Consider the following 13,454-nt stretch of genomic DNA (forward strand, 5'->3'; position numbering starts at 1 on the left):
GCCCGCGCCGGGCTTTCCCGAAGGAAACTTCGGGAGCGGGAAGCTGGCGGGGGCGGGCTGAGCGGTGCTACTCCCTCGGGGGTGTTTTCCTCCGGGTGTGCGGTGTGCGGGGTGTGCAGCAGACTCGGGCGGAGGATGCCGGTCCCACGCGTGCTGTCTCTTTTCCTTCAGGGGAACCCTCTCGGGCCCGCTGTCCCACCGGCCGCCCGTCGCGGCACGACCCCCAGTGAGTGCCCACACACCTCGGCTGCCCTCCTTGGCCATCTCGTTGCGACTGGGAGCGGCCTTCGTGCCACCGCAGGCGGGCTTTTACACGTTGAAAAACGAGACATGCAGAACTAAAACTGTTCATTTTTTACCGCCTTACCCACCGGGAGCCTCAGCGAGGCCTGGCATCTCCTTGCATCGTATTTACGGCTGAAAACAGAGAAAACTCCCCATGCCAGAAGAGCCAGCAATGCCAAAGGTGCGTGCACCTCCACCTGCCCGCTCCTCTGCCTCTTTGCAGCCCTCACCCCAGCCTCTCCCTGCTGCCTGTCCTGCCTCGCTGCCGTGAAGGCAGGTGAGGGGGAACTTTGAGCTGAACGGGGCCCGTCTGCAATTGCAAAGGCTGGCAGGGTCTCAGAGGGAGCTGGTGCCATCAGCACTGCCATACGCCTGGAGACTGTCAAGCCTGTAAAGGGCATTTAATTATTAATTTTAAGTTAGCTTTCTCTAACCAACCCTGTAGAGTGACAACTCGAGGTATATGCGATTGCTGTAATGATCATAGGAAAAGCCTAACTTACCCTTTTAGATTTATTTTGTCATAATGTGGGACTGGCTGGTCCAGGATGGGATGAGATTTTTTCTTTTCCCCGAAGGGATACATTCTTTCCTGGACATGGAGCTTGGACCTAGGACAGAACGACAGCTGTGTTCTGCCAATTCTTTTTCCTGCCTACCCAAACTCCACTAGTCTACTGCACAGGACTGCCAACACTTTATCAACATGCTTTGCTGTGGGCATGGCACAAGGAGACCCAGATTTTGCACCAGCGTATTGCACAACAATGTACAAAAAGTATCAACTCTGAATTTTGATTTGAAAAAATAAAATGAATGGGGTTTTCCATCTGTATCAAATATAGCTTTGCTAGGGAAAGAAAAATTGTTCCTCTGCTCTTTTTTCTTGCTGTCTCTAAGTTGATTTTGAAAGGCCAGTACAGGTTGGAGCAGCAGCATAGTCTTTCCATTTGTAAAACTTGCTGGCATGAAACTTCTCCCTGCCCCCATCTTGGTCCTAGTTATATCCCTGAGCATTGCTTGTCTGTGCAGATGGCAAAACCTCCTGTTGATTCCCTGATGCTCGCCTCTTCAATGGATGGATGGGCTCAGTTTATTCCAAAGTGAATATAAAACCCTGGGGTTTCCTGAGCAAAGTTACAGTTTTCATTTTGTAGGTGGTTTTGGTGACACGGAGTCAGAGACAATCCCATCCCACAGGATTCCTGTGGAAGACACACAGGTTCCTCGTTTAGTTCAGTTGGAAGTTTTCTACTGACTGCTCTGCAAAATTTTCAAAGACTGCGTCAGGATAGATCAGCCTGGCTTGCTGAATGCTCTTACAGCAAAGCACTGACAAAAATCAGAAGGTGTGGAATGAACCCAACCCCAGGCTCCTCTTTCAGGTTTATTTCCTGGTTCAGATGGGTAACCATTGGAGCGATGGCCACTGGAGAAGCTCTCAAAGTAGAAATGCCTGATTTAGTTTTAGTGACAACACTCCAAGAGTAGCTGAGCATTTGGGCTCAGCTATTGATGCAGCTAGAGCTGGGGACCCTGGGCACCATGTTAATAACAAGATTTCTATTAATTGTTTTTAAAAATATAGGTATCTGTTTGCAACATCATCACCACATGAGGAAATCTCACAGATGCCAACAGAGACTCCATGAAGGGCAAAATCCTGGCCCCACCAAATCCATGCCCAAGTCTCGTAATTAACCTAGATACTACAGGTGCTGATAACCCTGTGCAGGACTACTTCATATCAGCGACACAGACAAGGCATTTTTTCCTGTGGTTACCCACTAACTCTAAGGCAGGTATTTTTCCTAATGAAATCAGTTCTAACATTTCTTTGTTCTTTGATCAGATGATCTGAATTACTCTGTGCCTACATCTATGCTAACCACTGCTGTTTTAAACCTCAGCCTAAGTTCCTTCAAAATTTAGCCACAAGTACGTGCATTTCCCTTCTTCTGTTGTTTGCTTCCAGTGATGCAAGCTTCATTATTCTTTCATTTCTTCCTCCTTCCTCCCACTCATATATTTGAGGCTTTCTTACATGCTTTGTAGCTCTACTTCCCACCTCCTCCTCATTTAGATCCTTCCAAAAGAAAAGAGTGTTTTAGAAGACCCACATTTGCAAGGGAAAAATATTAATAGTGGAAATTTTCTCAGAGATGCATTCTTCCTATGCCTGCATCTTGTCTCTCTGTATCAATCCAAGCAGTGTTAACTCTCCCATGTAGACACTGCTTTGTTATCTCTATCTGCCAGATTAAATTAATGGAGATGAAATTCTTACCTCTCTCCAAACTGGGGAGAATTTATGATTTATGCTGTAGAAGTTTTCTGATGTCCACATCAGTCCATTTTATCTAATTTTCCTTGGAGTTTTTCATTAAGCCTTGTTCTTCTGGAGAGTCTGTAAATCGAAGCTGTCCAGCTAACAACGCCTGGATTATTTCTGTCTCTTGGCCTGAGTTTGCAGCCCCAGGGCACAGGTGACTCTTCTCCTACCTCAGGAGAAAATGTCTCTGCTGCCTTCTCTCTGCTGCCAGCACAATGTGGTGCTTGCTCCAGGGTCAAACAGAGGAGAGGCCTTTTGCCACGTGGAACCCTCTTGGGAAAGACTCCAGTCTCACAGGGGAGGCAGCTCAAAAGGAGCTTGACTGCATCAACTGAGTAGCTCTAAGTCCGTCTGTAAAACCTCTCGTGTCTCTTCAAGGTCTTGCTGTAGCAAGATGTGATTATTTATCAAGGAGTGGAGCTAGGTGTTGCATGGGATGTTAACACTGCTCCTGTGTGTGCCCTGCCCCACAACTCCATTGTGTTATGTTGATACCCATTCCCTTTTTACTTCCAAAATTGTTTATCAAGACTGGGATGTGTGGGGAACTCCCAGGACAGGTAGTGTGGTTAATGGGGGCCACATGAAATTGAGCATAACTGTGGTAGGAGGTTGGTCACCATACAACTGCTCCTTTGTTACTTCCAAAATGTCATTTTATAGCTGTGCTGTTTACCCTGTTTGTTTCTGGAACTTGTTTGGTCCCTTCATTTGAGCACAAAGATTGAAATGCCAGCGCTTTAAGCTAGATCATGTTTCCAAGGGCAGGACTCAGTGACTTTTTTCTACTTACCCATTTACCATTCGTATCTGACATTGCAAAACCAGAAGGCAAATAAATAAAAAATTCACCTAACTTTTCAGGTATATCTAATATACCTGCCCCAGGTTGCCTCAGGTTTTTTGCGTGTCTGATTTGAGGTATGATTTCCATAGGATAAACCTGTGCGGTTCCAGGTCAATTTGCTGTTGTGTCTCAGATGCACAGGGCACACAACCCAGACTCTGCACTGGAACACTCCCATTGCCAGTGCTGTACACCCCATCACTCTACCACATAAGGCTGAACCCCATCAAAGTAAAGAAATACAGGGAGATTACAGTAATGGCATTCCTTCTTTCATGCTGCTGAATCAAGTCCCACTCACATTCCCCTTGGCAGACCTTTTATGGTCACATAGGGGTACTTAATTATGCACATATATGTGTTCTTGCACTACTTTAGTAACAGTGTAAGAATCACTTCAGCAACAGATTTAATTTTATGATCCAAAAGGAAAAAACTCAGGTTCTCTAGTGTGATTGTGAAACTGGATTTTTCCACTCTTCCTTATTTTATTTTTGTTAATACCACCTTTAAACTTTGAATTATCCTGCAGGTATTAAGGCTCATTAGCTTTGTTTCAGCTTGTGCTTTGTGTTAATGGGACAGCTTTTTTGTAACAAATATGAATCACTTGAATGCTAAGGCTTAAATGTTCAATAAAAGTCATTAGTAGATCTATATGTAAGGGCTTATAAGAAAGATGATGGTGTTCTTATGGTTACTGCTATATCTCTGGTTGCCAGTGGTCTTTCTGATTTGCCTTCTGCTTGTAGCAGGCCTTGAGCTTTTAACTTTCCATGCATGGGATAATCTGATTCCCACATACTATACCAAACTCAAGCTCCAGCCTACATATGCTATGCATGTTCCAAGCTCACACACATACCTGAGAAGAGAGACCTTCAGCCTTCCCGCACGACCCAAACATTTTTGAAACAGAAGAGCCACTTAACCAATGCAATAAAGCATATTGGTTAAAAAATATTTCACATGCACTTTTTCTTGTAGTCTTGCCAACGTCTACTAAATTAAACATCTACAGATCTGAGCACTTTCAACCCTTTTTGGAATCTTGCTCGCAAAAACTTCTTGTTTAACTGGTCCTCTGTAAATTCTCTGGGGTCTTTCATGTCTTGCTTTGCAGGCACCCACATTTCTCCCAGAAAATCTCTCCAGTGAGCCTAACGGGCCCAGCCAAAACATCACAGTGAGGAGCACTTGCTTTGTTTCCCAAGTGTTTCCTCAAAAATGTATGCCTGGATCCATCTTCTCTCTCCTGGGTACACGTCTTGACAATCCAGCTGTTGAAGTAGTTCAATGTATGCACACAATAAACATGTCAACACATCACATTCATAAATTATTACAGGCAATGCCAAATCTGCCACAAAGATTTTTCAACTTGAAGCTGTAGAAGAGGATCTCCAGTGGCAGAAATGCTGAAAGATTGACTGAAAAATAAGGTTATCTGTTAATCTCATGTAACCAGGATCCAAGACAGCATATGCTTTATGGTTAGTGGGAAAAAAAACCCTGATGAGTATTGAGAAGCAGAATTTAGAATAATGTAAAACCACCAGAAAACATTTATGAAGCTGTTCTGCTACTTCCAAAGTTAGTCCTAGCTGTCTCTCTGAAGGAATCATTAGGAAGCATGGTAGTTTTCAATGCTTTGTAAAATTAGTTTTCCTTTTCAATTCTTTGATCAGTCATCCTGGAATTTACACAGTAGTTACAGGTTGTTACTTTGGTTGCAACCACAAATATTCAATCAGTTTTTCTGGCTGTTCTAGGTCTCTCCTGAGACGAAGGGATGCTCACTATGCTTCCTCATTCACATTAGCATCTGCTTCCCAGGCCTTTTCCCTTCTCCGTGGTTCTCCCTCTTCTCATCCTTCTCAGTATGGCACCCTCCATGCTGCCCTCCCACCATGCTGCTGAGCACAGGCAGTTGCACTTCCCTACGTCTGACTTGGGCAGGGTTAAGGATTTTGCTCCTTGATGTAGCTCTGCTCTGCCTCTGAAGTGATGCTGCTGAACCATTTTCATGCCCTGTGTGACAGCACCAGTCTCCTTCAGCAAAAGGTAACTCTGCTCAGCACAGACCACTTCCTTAGGTGGTTCAAGCAAATATTTAACATAGAGATGGATTAAAAATACAGAGCATCCCAGTTTGCTGTGGCTGAGGAACAGTCAGAAAGTGCTACAATGCTGCTCCAAGTGGCTTCTGCAACTGTCCTGACAGATCTCCCAGTGCTCTTTGCCAGCTCAGCAAATTCAGCCACTCCATCCCCAAATCTGCTTCAGAGGCTTTGGGCTGCCACAGTGCCTCAGACCTGGGTAGAACAGTACATGCATTAAAGTCAAAAGAGTGAAAATCAGACTATTAATCTCTTAATCTCTATTACTTTGGTATTTGTCAAAATTTGGGGCTTTACCTGCCATGATGGCTATTCCTGACAGCTTCCCAAGACATGGCTTGGGCAAATGATGTCAATTTTAGATCTTCTGGTGCCCAGGGCTGTGGAGGAACAGCTTCAGGTCTTCTCTGGTGTTGTGCTAATTTGCTGTGTGCCACTGAAGCTAAGCATTCATCCTGCAAGCCTGTGATTTGAAATTCCCATGTAACTTTATCTGGCTTTGAGTTTCCCAGGTAAGTCAATCTGCCTCCTTCCAGTGTTTTTAGCAAGGCCCCATACACTGGCCTTCACTGCAGCTCTCACCAATCAGCCATTTTAATTATGGCAGATATTTTTTCACAGCATCTTAGTTATTTCACTGGCTTTCAAGTTCTGAGATGAGTGGCATCTAATTATCTGGGTCTCTTTTTTTCCTCTGCTTCTGACAGTGTCTTGTCTTTCATGTATCTAAAGGGTAAATGAACAGGAAAGAGATTTTTACCTCTGTTCTGTTAGTTCAATATGCCAGCCACACATTCAATACTTTTTAGGTATTGATACCTGTATCAAAATGGACGAACTGCAAGTAAACAACATGGTGGCAACAAACAATAAAATACAGTGTGGACTTGTGGGTTCATCATTTTTGTCTTGAGGTTTGATTCAGGTTAAATCCTCCCTCTCATTGCCTGCAACAATTCCTGTCCTACTCACACCCCAGTAGCTCTGGCTATGCAAGAGCTGCTCCATTTTGTGTCTTCACCTTGTTTTTTCTCAAGAGGGAAAGCTCACAGATATTAGCCCCTGTACCTGTTACAAGCAACAGGGCTGGAGTATTGTACGGCAAAAACAAAATCTCCACATTTTGTTGGGATGAATCAAAAATAGTGATCAAATTATCTTGTAAACTAGCTTTATGTGCATAAATAATAATAGTCATAATAACACAGTTAATCAGGAAACAGAACTTCTTCTGCCATTTTTTTGCTTTTCTTGCTTAAATGTTTATGCTGCAAGGGTAGCCCATCTGGTTTAAATTGTAGGATGGAAATCACAAGACCTACCCACCATTCCCTGACTTGTAATCCTGGAAAAGACTGGAAGTAGTTTGGTGACATAATGTTTCCCTGCCTCCTTTAGAAATAAATCTCCAGCTTCAGAGTAGATTGCAGCAGGCAATAAAGTAATTTTAAGACATAGACCCAAGGTACAAAATGGGCAGCTGTTTCAGGTTCCTAGGAAGTCAATGGTTGGCATTCATGCTGAGGTTCAGGCTATTGTAAATTAAGTAGGAATTAGCTGTGCATTCAAGCCCAAACTTGGACACCACACCCCATGAAGTTCAGCAGACACCTGGATGTCTGGATGTGGTCTCCAAGCATTTTGCCCTAGAGTAGAGGTGTTAAGAGTGTGGTTTCTTCCATAGTCTGCTGAACACAAATGCAAATGAATGCTCTGTGTGCGGCTATCGCAGAATTATTTGTTGCACGGTGTTGTGTTGTGATGGTCTTGGTACCATTAATGTACTACCTCTCAACATTCATGCAGTGAAACATTATTGTCTCCATTTCACAGGTGAGGCAGGAAGATGCAAAAAGACTCAGTCACACAGAGAGTCTTAATTCATCTGGGAGTTGAGTCCTCAACGAGTGCTGCAACAACAGAGCCAGTGGGTCCCTTGCTGAATTCGGTGTGACAGGCTGCTATTGATATCTGATACCTAAGTAGCACTCTCCTTGCAGAGTTCCCAAATCCCTTCACAAAGGGGGCTGAACAGCCTTCTTCCCAATTTGCAGGTGGAAAAAGGAAAACACAAACAAATTGCTATGAAGGCGTCTTACCCACTGCAATGAATTCCTGAGTCAAGAGAAGGACCAGGTTTGTGAAATGCTTTGAGATAGCTGGGTAGGAGATTTACCAAATTTTAAGGCATGACTGAATAGAGTTGCTGTTTGTTCACAAACTGTTACAGGATGCTATGTCTAATCACATTGGAAACTTAAGAAATACCCATGTGTCCTTGGTTGGTCAGCAGCAGGATGGCTTGGACGTGCCAGGATGACAAAGCTCTGTATGCTGGCTTGTTTCAACCACTCTGGATAGACCCATTCACGTGGAACTGATAAGGGCTTTGAAGCTATCTGCCTGACTTATATAGGGTGTGGAGCAAGTTGTCATTTAGCCTCTTTCAGATAACTGGTTTGGCCACTGGTTTTCATTACTAAGTAACCATCAAGATAAACAGAGATTTATTGCTTTTAAGGCAATGAGGCAAGTGATGCACACTTCACATGCCAAAGCAGACACTGATAGTTCTTCCAGTAACACCTGGGGTTTTTATTAGTGGATAGGACTGAAACAGAGCTGGAGATTTGAGCTCCTGCCTGCTTTAAGAGAGCATATCCAGAGGCAGGAACATCACAGCTCGGATCTTTCTCTACAGTGGGTTGGTCATCTCAGAATGTGGGACACAGTTTTTCCCTCTTCTGCCATTAATATATATCTGTACTGATGCCACTGACGCCACACATGTCCTTATCACTCCAGAGATATCAATGTCCCTGTGCTTGGGGTTGGGGAAGGAGCACACCCTTGGAACCTGTGGGAAGGGACTGTGGGGCTGGTGGTGGCTCTTGCACTGTGCGACTGCAGGCAGAGAGTGGAGGCTGGGGTGGCAAAGGGCTGGTAGGGTCCTGACTGTGGAGCATCCACTCCTCTGTGTCTGCAACCAAACATGGGGGATAATAACATATTTCAATGTTTTCCCTCACAGAGTACAACTCTCAGGAGCAAGTGGGACCATTGTTTAGACTAGACAAGATAACACTACAGTAAAATATTTGAAATAACAGAGGAAAATACAAATGCTGCTGTAGACGGGAGGCCACAGCCTGTGGACTCCAGACAGCAGGTCCTGGCACTTATTTACCCGTGAAATTTTGGTTCTGTATCTTTTCTGTCACTACTGGGAAATGAGGTTATGACCTTAGACTTGGGAGGCACAGTCTCTGCTGCAGACTCTCTGAGACTTTGGGGTGGATGTATGGGCTCTTGCTGGTTCAGTCTTCTGTGAAATGGGGATAACAGTTCTTCCTTACTTCACACAGCCTCTGCAGAGATAAACATTAACAAGTGTGAAGCCCTCAGCTACCAAAGTGATGAAGTCCACTTAAGGGCAGTAAATTGAGCAGAAGGCACAGTGTTGTGTAAGGATGCTGGTTAGCCTGCATTGCTGTGGAGTTCAGCAGACACCTGCTGCTCACTGGCTCTGACATAGAGTGTGGTTGCCACTTTCTCCAATACCAGGATTATGGCCTCAAGTCACCAGAAACTCCACAGCTCCCCAGAACATCTGGTGCCTGGCATCAGCTGTCTAAAGGTTTTACCCCCAAGCCCCTCTTTCCTGTATGCTCAGGTTTTGCAGGAGCAGGTGTGGAGACTGCAGGCAGCATCTCCAAGCCTACTATACCATTGGGTCTCTCATGTGTCTACTGAGAAACAGTTGTGCAAATAACTTCAGGGTTTTTACAGTATTTGTTCAGAATACCTGGGTTTATTGTTGTGGGAACTACAACTATGATTTTCCTGACTTTGCTGCAGACAAAAATCTCTGCAGATAACATGGTCCAGGTGAGAGAGGGACAGGGCTGTGGAGTTGGTGAGAGCATTGGGCATGATCAGGAGGTTGGTGCTGTGAGCCTGCTGAAGCTAGAATTGGACTTAGATGATCTTTCAAAAGAAGATGCACATGATATTTTGCCCAGCAAGCATGCCTTCCAGCCATGCAGTCCTCTGCTCTCAAGTGTTGCTTCCTGCCTCACTTCTCCTGCAGGAACACAGTTGTCTCAGAGGCTCATCCTCACCAGGAAGGTGGATTACAGCAAGATCTTTTGCTTTTGACAGTAACCAAAGATGGAAGAACCACCACTGGGCAAAAATATTCAGCTACATTTTCCTGGAAATGTCTGTTCCTGGAAAATGCAATGTGTTGAATAACACTGCAGCTCTATACTGAAATACGAAGGACTTGGCCTAAAGATCCTTTTAAAAAGTGCCTGCTAGCTAGTGCAGGCTGGGTTGCTTCAGGTAAAAATCAGAAATGCAGCAAAATTCTTATTCTTCAGAAAGGTGTTTTCTGACTAGGGTAGTCCAGGAGTCAGGGGCCCAGGGGAAATCAGGCTCAGGGAAAGCACCCTGCCTGCACAGCTCTGGAGGTGCTGCTCGTGCTATGGTGAGTGATGGCTCTTGTCCATCTGTGTGCTGCACTTCACTGTGCTATTGAGGACAGGACATCACTGGGGAAAACACCGCTCCTGCACTGTTACACACGTGTGCAAAGTACATGTGGTTCTGCTGTGGTTTTAATTCACTTACTGTGCATTAGAATGTCTGAGGATGGCTATACTGGAGGATATACCGGCGTTGTGCTTGCCAGAGGGAGAAACTGAACAGCACTCAAGGATGCACAGAGATAGGAAACAGCAAAGAGTTCAAGGCTCTGCACTTCTCACTGAACTTCCTTCTCTGGACAGTGTTACAGCTCCACAAACACAGCTCCTCAGGCTTCCCCATCCAAGAAGTGTGCGACTTGCTTGGATCAGAATTAGCAGTTTAAAATATTCAGATATGCCTCCCACCTTTTTTTTTTCTCTTTTCCACTGATCCTAGAAATACAGATAATGTCCCTCTGCAGGCAGGCTTATCAGGCAGGAGTGTTTGGGTGAGCTGTGAAAAGCAGCACATTCACTAGTTGTTAGAAAAATCCCCTAATGCTTGCATAGCATTGTTCCGAGGTGTGTAAAGACACACACATATGTTATGGCTCATTATGGGAAACGCACCAAAAAGAGCAGTTACACACAGACACTGCATTTAAAGCCATTTGCTGCAGGATTTTCAAGGAAAAATTGAAAGGGAAATTTACTCAGAGAGAGCAGGCTTTGCTTTGAAAACAGGCTTGCTGAGCTCAGCCTAAGCAATTTGGGATCAAGGTCTCAATTCTCTGCAGGAGGGACCTCAGGCTCTTGTCCTGTAAGAGATTCAGGGATTACAGAAGGGCAGCACAGCAGAGGAAGGCAATACTCTGACATGACCTGCTGCCAGTGGCCCAACAGCTATTTCAGCCAGGGGCTCTGCCCAGCCTGTCCCTGCCCTGGCTTGGGGGTCTGAGCAGGTGTTTTGGGGCCCATCCCCAGCTCAGTCCCTGCCCAAGGCTCTGCCGGGAGAAATGCTCAGGCTTTGCCCCAGCTCAGGCTGTCAAAGCCACTTGACCCTGGCAGCAAAGGTCACCTGCTTGCTCTACCATGTCTCCAACACCTGGAAAGGGGAGGTGACATCAGGAAAAATGGTGCCACAGGCAAAGGAGCAGGGAAACATCTGCAACCTGAGGACATGATTGTCAATTCCATTTCTTCCCTGCTTCATGTCCTGCCAAGTAATGAAATGAAGGGGACATAGGAATGACAAAGAAATCTGAATGATGTCTCCACCACATCCCAAAGATACTAAAAGTCTGGAAGAAACCTCCTGGGAGGTTAAATCAGCAAGCCATTACGAAAACTATAAAGGGAGAAGACTTTCCTCAGGAAGCAGAAAACACAGGGTCCTCAGATGGATCAAACAATCAAAACCACTCATTTGCCTTTTTTTCTTCAAGTCAAGAATGAAGCAGTGCTTATGAAATATTTTTTAGAAACGAAACCTTCACATTACTTAGTGTGCTGTACTAGTACAAGGTGGGGAAAAAACAAAGTCTTGTAACCAACTAGATACTTTAATGAGAAATGGGGCTGTGTCTCCTCACCCCTTTTTTCCACAGAAGAGATCAGTGAGGTCAGATCTGGGTTTATTCCCTCAACTGTACACTGGCATTTGAACTCAGCATTGCAGCAGTGGTTTTCATGTCTCCTCCTTCCTTGTTCTGTCTGAAACAAACTCCTCTAAGCTGGAGGTTGGCCGAGGTTGCAGCTACATGAAGATGTGGCCTCATTGCTTCAAATGAAAATCATAACTAAGATTAATTTACCCCTTCTTTGATGAATCTTAACATGATAAGTGGCAAATCTGGCATTGTTTCTTCCCATATTTTGTCCTGAGACTTAAAAATGTAGTTTGAAGGTCATCAGGCTGGATAGTGTCCTCCTCAGAAACCACATTCCAGGGCCTTTTGCTCAGTCAAGGCTGTCTCAATTTTCTCAGACTTGCTAAACAAATGGGTGTTTTTCCCGCTGAGGCTGTTCTGCCTTCTGTTCTGGAAGAATAGGACATGTGGGTAGGAGACGCAGGAGGCTGCTGGAGTCTGACTGGGAGCTTCATGTACTGCAGATATACACAAATATCCAAGAAGCAACAACCTCATACTTCAAAATTTCAACCTGGAGGGTGCATACTTTTAAAGGAAAATAAAATATTTTGAATTTCCAATACTGCCCTCTGTGATAACAACCCATATTGAAGGGTCTGTGGTATTTCTGTAATGCAGAATGGCTGCATATTTGCAAATCAATGGGCAAAAGACTCTACATTTGCAATGATATAAGAGAATACAGGAGCTGTGATGGAATCACTTTGACCAGTATCGGTTCTGTCACTCATCTTCTAGCAATAATAAATGATGGGTCTAATTCAACAACATTCACATCTAGGTTTTATCTATATAGAAGTCTCAAAAAGTAATCTTCCATTGCCCTGCAATGAAACTGGCTGTATTTTTTTGATGAACTATGCTCTAAAAATGTGTCTGTACTTGTTATCACCATGCCTTGGTTATGAAAGCCTAATGCCAAAAAAATGAACTTGCTTACTACATTATCAGGACATGCTGGGATTTTTTTCTGCTTTCACCATCTGCTTGCTTTCATATGCTTTCCATTACTGAGACAGCATATTACGCTGCTAGCAGAATTGGGAAGAATAATTTAGCTCCCAAAACAAACATGATAGTAAATTCAATGGGTAACGTTCTGCTCTCTCTTCAGTCTGTGCACTACTGAAGTCTGTTCTGTGACACCTAACTGGGTCAAATTATTTTCTTAATCCTAAAGATGCAGCTCCACTTGACTTCAGTGATGAAATCTGGGTGTAGATGAAGGAGAAAGCTGCTCACATTGTGCCTAACACCTAATTTAATGGAAAAAAAGGGTTTTATTTTCTGTGGTATGCTACACTTTCAAGCTACTCACTGAAGTGGGTGCAGTCTATTCAAGGCTTATCTAACATACACCGTTGCATGAAAATTGCAAGGAAAGGTCTCACTAGGCTGCTGTGCCTGCTGGGCGAGGGCAGCCAGCAGCACCAGCTTCACAGAGCAGCAGCAAGCAAGAGGCCCTTTGAAAAACCTGTTGTAAAAGGGTGGCTGAGGAGGGGCTGTGCTCTGCACGTGGGCACTGGTGGGAAGAGAGGCATCCCAGCACAGCGGTCCTCACCTACTGGGGACGACAGCTGCTTCACCCTCTTGTGCAGAAGGCTGAGCCCAACAGGCTCTACTGACTGGCCTGCCTTGGGAACTATCTGGTGTGGAACAGACTGTACTTGGGGCTGGCTTGTGAAGGAGGACAGGGGCTAGGCTGAAGGCCTATTTGCATTGTGTGAGTGCAGAGTTTTTGTGCTGGTC

At 44.7% G+C, this 13,454-nt stretch overlaps 1 long non-coding RNA gene across 1 annotated transcript in view; it reads left to right on the forward strand.

The window, feature by feature from the left end:
* The window catches only part of LOC121674054, a 7,856-nt gene extending 1,193 nt beyond the window's left edge, over positions 1-6,663 (forward strand). The window contains exons 2-3 of the long non-coding RNA XR_006019427.1: positions 172-466; positions 1,874-6,663. This is a non-coding gene — a long non-coding RNA (uncharacterized LOC121674054). The remainder of the gene's footprint in view (positions 1-171; positions 467-1,873) is intronic.
* Positions 6,664-13,454: the final 6,791 nt, after the last annotated feature.

The sequence above is a fragment of the Corvus kubaryi genome, unplaced genomic scaffold, assembly GCF_017639235.1.
Source record: "Corvus kubaryi isolate FWS band 111438036 unplaced genomic scaffold, C.kubaryi_AGA036_p1.0 66, whole genome shotgun sequence".
Taxonomy (NCBI): Eukaryota; Metazoa; Chordata; class Aves; order Passeriformes; family Corvidae; genus Corvus; species Corvus kubaryi.